This window comes from Cebus imitator, unplaced genomic scaffold, assembly GCF_001604975.1.
Source record: "Cebus imitator isolate Cc_AM_T3 unplaced genomic scaffold, Cebus_imitator-1.0 Scaffold302, whole genome shotgun sequence".
Classification (NCBI taxonomy): Eukaryota; Metazoa; Chordata; class Mammalia; order Primates; family Cebidae; genus Cebus; species Cebus imitator.
The window spans coordinates 2,647,628-2,653,893 of record NW_016107617.1 but is presented as its reverse complement, the minus strand read 5'-3'; positions in this window follow the sequence as shown (position 1 = coordinate 2,653,893).

Sequence of the window (6,266 nt, the reverse complement as noted above, 5' to 3'; positions counted from 1 at the left end):
CCATTTTAGGAAGTTGCTTTGCCTCACTGAGTCTTGGTTTCCCCATCTAAAAAATGGAAGTAATAACAAAGAGACTATTGTAATCCTCAGACGAGACAGTGAATGCTAAGGTCTACATTTGCTGATATTACTGTTGAACATTTCACAAATACTGAGTGCTTACTACAAGCCAGGGACTATTCTAGGAGCTGGGAACACAACTGTAAATGAACCAGACAAAATTTTCCACTCACTTTCAGGGAGCTTACACTCTGGTGCATGAGTTGAGGTTGAATGTGGGGAGAAAGGGGTTCTGTTGTTAGGTCAAAGCAAACACATTACTCCTGGGAGGCTTTGTTTGAAAAATTAGTTTGAAAGAAAGTAGAATGGGAGTTTGTGGCAGACCAGGTCTCACTAACAGCTGATCAGGCAGGCCTCCATGACAGCTGTTTCAGCACTGACTGAGCGGTGGAGTTAAATATTCAAAGCTGAAAGAGCCAGGGCCAATATAAACAGGCTGGGACATAGCAAAATCCCACCAAGAGCCTTGCCTAGGCCTTTTCTGTGCCTTGAAACATTACAAGATAATGAAGGAATTCTTAACAGGACCCATTTAGGATTAAACAAGTCTTGCTGGGGGTTTAAAGAAACTCCTCAGACCTCCACAGACAAGTTTTGTTATGGTTCTAAAGGAGCTCCTCAAACTTCCATGATTTAGCAGGAGAAAAGATAAGCGTAATCGCTCCAGCACCTGGACCCATCTAGATTGAGTAACTTTACTGAGGCTCCAGAGGAAGGTCTTCAGCACTCCGATCTTAGTTATAGATAAGAAGTGAATCACTTGTGTCTTTAGATGATATATAGACGTATAGATTAGAAGGTATATACGCTCTGGAAAATTTAGTAATTTTGAGTTGGTCTGAGGATATTTTCCCAGCTTTCTCCCTGGGCCCAGTTATAGAAATAAACTCTTTTTTTCACAGTTCGCCTGTATCTTATTATTGGGCCGTGAGAATAAGCAGCCCAACCCTCGATTAGGTCTGGGAACAAGCTGATAATACTGAGCACCTACTACATGCTAGTTCCTAAAAAGTGTTTCTGCATTTAGTCCTTGCGAGGACCCTGTGTAGAAGGTGCTATGGTTTCCATTTCACAAGAGGAATTTAAGATGCAGAAAATAAACTCTCTCTTGGGGTTTCAATTGCAGGTTTCTCTGGTAACAAAGCGTTGGGTCTTCAAAGACACTGATTACCATGGACTTTTAAGCCTCTAAATCTGAACCTTTGATTGTATTTTTTTCTATTGTATGAAGCCTTTCTAAATCTCATAATAGTGAATTGCTAAATTCTTTTCATATCGTTTTACAATTTCTTGCGACTCTTTGCCTTATTTTACTTGTGTACACATTTGAGCTGATTAATGAAGAATAAATAGGTACCTGATGGAATGCTCCTCCAGTTTATTATTATCCTATGTTTTATATCTTGATTGTCCCAGAAATGTTAGTTATTGCTGTTGCTGTTAATAATATTTGTTTCACCTTTCCTGACTTAAGAAATTACCAGGCCAGCAGTAGGAGGGGCCGAAAAGAGAGAAATAGGCTTCAGGCTCTGTGTTTGTAAATAAGAGATAGTTGTTACCTGTATTTAGGGATTGGGCATCTACTGCAAGAACCCTGGGGAAAAAAATTGGAACCTGAGAGTGTGGCAAGGGGCGTCTAGAAACCTCTTTGAATGGGGGTCATATGTCCTCAGGATGGCTCTCAGGAAGGCTCCTTGGCATTCGTATTTGTGAAAGGGTTGCAGGACCACCAGATAGGTGGGCAGAAATGGCTTTATTGCTGAAGCAGGAAGATTACTATTTTGTAGCTGAGAAAAATGAGAGTGTAAAGGGTTTTGCTACTGCTGCATTTGAATGGAACTGGCAGTGAGCTGGAATATAGCCTGCCTGTGGGTGGAGTTAGTTCAGCATATCTGTGAGCAGGCAAGGGAAAATAAAATGTACCTACTTTGACTTTGCAGCCAGAAATAGGGAGCATAAGCAAAACACAAAGGAAATAAATGGCTTCTCAGAAAATAGAACTACTATAAGAGCTAGATAACAATCTGAACAAGCAAATGACAGAAGAGTCATGTAGATTTCATGATGGCAGACAAGCTCGCATATACATATGTACACACACTCAACTGGTGTGGCTTTCAAATGAAAATGTTAATTGAAAGATGGATGGATACTAAGAGACTCAAGTCAGGTCCCTTGATGATTAAATAAAAAACGTATTGCAAAACATCGAGTGATATTACAAACACATGGAAATTATGGTAGAAAAGATAAGATAGTTGGAAGTTAGATCCAGGGGCTCTAATGAGTCAATAATAGTGCCCTCAGAGGGAGAAGAAGGAAATGATAGTGCAAGCATATTAAATAAGTAATTTTAAAATCTCTTTGAGATAAAGAATCAAAGATTGTGACGTCTCCTAGATTTCTAGGCAGGATTAATAAGAAAAAATACAAACTTAGTAAAATTCTTCAGCTTTGAGCATAAAAAAGAAACCTTACAATCTTCTAGACAGAAAGAATGAGTTATTTTCAAAGAAAGAAAATTCAGACTGGCATCTGAATTTTCTTCATTGCTATACTGGACGTTAGAAGAAGCAGGAGCAGCACATGTAATTACTGGAAAAAAAGCTTATACAGTTAAAAATCATTTTTATGTCAGGTGAAAGAAAGATATTTTGAGATAGAAAAGAATTTAGATACTGTCTCATTGTAACTAATAATGATATGTTAAAAAAAAAACAAAAACAAAAAACTGTGACCAAACAGATGTATCATAGTATAGAAACCTTAAGTTGGAAAAAAATGGAGGGAAAGTAGAGGTGAAAAATAAACCTTGTTTTGTGTGTGTGTGTGTGTGTGTGTGTGTATGTGTGTGTGTGTGTGTGTGTGTGTGTGTGTATGCATTTAAATCTATGTGGCTAATAATAAATCACTTAACAGGTATAATATAAATGCCAAATATGGAATCTCAAAATTTTCATTGCCAACCTAAGCATAGCCTGAGATAAAAGTATGAAACTCCACAGAATCAGGTTGGTGGAGGTTTGAGCCTAATTTAGCAGAAGAAATATTTGTGCAAAAAACAGAAACCAGTTTGGTTTCTTTTCCTGGTTTGTCTTTTAGCCAAGTACTTCTCTGTATAATTTAATAGATCTGGTTTTAAAGGAGAAAGGCAGAAGTAGAATTTGATGGAAAAAAAGTTCCAAGAGAAATTTTTAGGCAAACAGATTTATAGTATACACCATCAGGCCAGGTGCAGTGCCTCATGCCTTAATATCTTATTTCATAAGATATTAAGCATTTTGCTAAAACTCTAGTTTAGAAAGGATTCAAATATTGAACATGGATATGAGTTCATGAGTTAAAACCTCTCCCATAGAAATTGGAACCCTCATACACTGCTGGTGGGAAAGTAAAATGGTACAACCATTTAAGAAAACTCTGACAGCTCCTCTAATGATTAACGTAGCGTTACCATAAAAACCTGCCGTTCTACTCTTAAGTATGCACCCAGGAGAAATGTAAAGATATGTCCGCACATAAACTTGTACATGGATATTCATAGAACATTATTTATCATAGCTGTCAAAAGTGGAAACAAGTCAGACATCCATTAACTGATAAATAGACGAATGATATGTGGTATATACAATGGTATATACAAAGGAATAAAGTACTGATTCATGCTAAAATATTATGATAAACCCTGTAAACATGCTAAATGACAAAAGCCAGTCACAGAGGACCACATCTTGTATGATTCTGTTTATGTGAAATGTCCAGAATAGGTGAAGCTATAGAGACAGAAGCATAAGTGGTTGCCAGGAGTTGAGGGGAGAGGGAAAAGAAGAGGAGATGCAGAAGGGGAGATTATTCTTTCTGGGATAATGAAAATGTTCTAAAATTCATTGTGGTAATTGCATAACTCTGTGAATATGCTGAAGGGCATTGATGGTGTTTATTTATTTATTTATTATTTTAAAATGGAGTCTCGCTTTGTTGCCCAGGCTGGAGTGCAATGGCGCGATCTCGGTTTACTGCAACCTCTGCCTCCTGGGTTCAAGCAATTCTCCTGCCTCAGCCTCCCAAGTAGCTGGAATTATAGCCACCAACCACCACGTCCAGCTAATTTTTGTATTTTTAGTAGAGACGGGGTTTTACCATGTTGGTCAGGCTGGTTAGGAACCCGCCACAGTGTCCCAGAGTGCTGGGATTATAGGCATGAGGCACGGCACCTGGCTTGATGGTGTATACTATAAATGAGTAAATTGTATAGTATGTGAATTATACATCAGTAAAGCTGTTTAACACACCCTCAAACCTGTCACTTGCTTCCTATAGCCTGTCTTTCCAATGCTTTATTTTTTCTAAAAAATTATTTTATTAAAAATACATGGTCAAAAAATGGCAGTAAAACTTCACTCACATTAGCAAACCTTGTGAATGGAATGGTTAGCTTGTTATGTGCAATGTTTTCAGAAAGCCAGCTATCAAAATGAAAAGCAATCAAGACTGACATTGTGGTAGATCTTTAGTTAACATATTAACAGACCAAAGACACCTAGGTCATTTGTTAGTGAAATCAAATTAGACATTTTCATTGGAACACTTTTGGTTAACTTGGAGGAAAATATAAAGGGATTTTTGCAGTTTACAAAGGTTTCTGCTAAGGGAAATTCCAAAGAAAAGTGTTGTAGTGAGTCAGACAGTGAACTTCGCAATTCTTTTTAGAGCATAAGGGCCTTAGACTGCCCTGTATTTAACACCCCATTGGTTTGACAGGTCTTTAAATTCATGATGATGTCTTTCTGGTCCAAGCGTGTTTTTTTTTCTTCCATTCTTATTTCTTTATGATCTCACTTATCTTTATCTTTCTGCTTTATCTTCTCTGTCTATAGCATATGTTAAAAATTATTTCTAAAGAATTTTTTTCTGATAGGAAAATAAGCTTGTTCACTGATAAAGAAAAAATGTAGCTAAACCAAAAGTTTTACATGAAATGGGATGGTTTTAATAGTTGGAATCTTCATTTACCTCACACTACACCCGAAACGTTTTTGTTTGCTCTTTAAATCTTGTTGGAAATCTTTCTGAACAATGCCACTTTCCTTCCTGCCCATGAAAGTAAAATATATGTTTAAATGATCAGTGGTGGTTGAAAGGCTTTACAGTTTCCAGATTTCTTATGGTCCACAAATGTCTACTGGTTGCTTCTGATGTAAGATTCTCATTGAATAGGGTTGTGCTGAAGATATATAAGGTATTGGGGTGAGTGTATCCTGAGTCCAGAATATCTTACTGGAAGATTCTAGTAAGAGTTTCTTCTGTACATGTTCTAATATTAAAATATATCCAAATGCTTTCCCTCCAGAGCTATATTTTCACGTCAGAAATGATAAAAGTTTTCTTTTTTCCTTAAAAGAGAAAGATTTAACTTGACTCTTTGAAGATTCTACAACTCCTCTTGCATATGGCTTATTAAAGCATGGTAAGGTAGACTTTATTCAGGGTGCTGTCTTGATAGGCAAAGAGACCACTACACTAAGTCTTTGTGGTAAGAGAGAAACATTGGGTTCAATTCCAAATACAATGAGGATACATGGGATTTTGTAGCTAAGGAGCAAGGTGTAGGGCTCAGTGAATGGAAAATAACTAGGAGGAAATACAGGGGACAAAGAGGATTCTGGCTAAACTGACCTAAAAGGATTCTTGTTGAAGACAGGCCAAGATGATCAGATATTGCTTGGGGAATGGTGGAGGGTAAGAAACTCAATTATTTATAAAGAGTGATGAAATGTTGAGGGTAGTAAGTTCTTGCTAAACTGACTTAGTTAGATTCTTATTAAATTGGGCCCATAAGAAATATGCCCAAACATGGGGTTTAGCTAGACTTAAAAGGGCCTGTCTATAATTTGGTCAAGGAGACAATCTTTGTCTATGCATGGGGTTAATGGCTCCTATAAGCAGAAGAGAAAAGAATGCAGGGAGGATTACTTTCAAGATAGTGGTTCCCATAGAGACATGATTCAGTACTGGTTTGTTACACAAATATGGCAAATCATTTCTCAGGGAAGAGACATTGGGACTCTGTATGGGTTGCACAGGTGAGTGTTAATCCCGTGTAAGAAAACAAGTCTCCTCTCACTTCTTTTTGAAGATTTTGCATATGAACAGTTTATTCATTAATCAAGTTTTATTCATTTAAATAGTCTCTGAAGAGGCCAAGA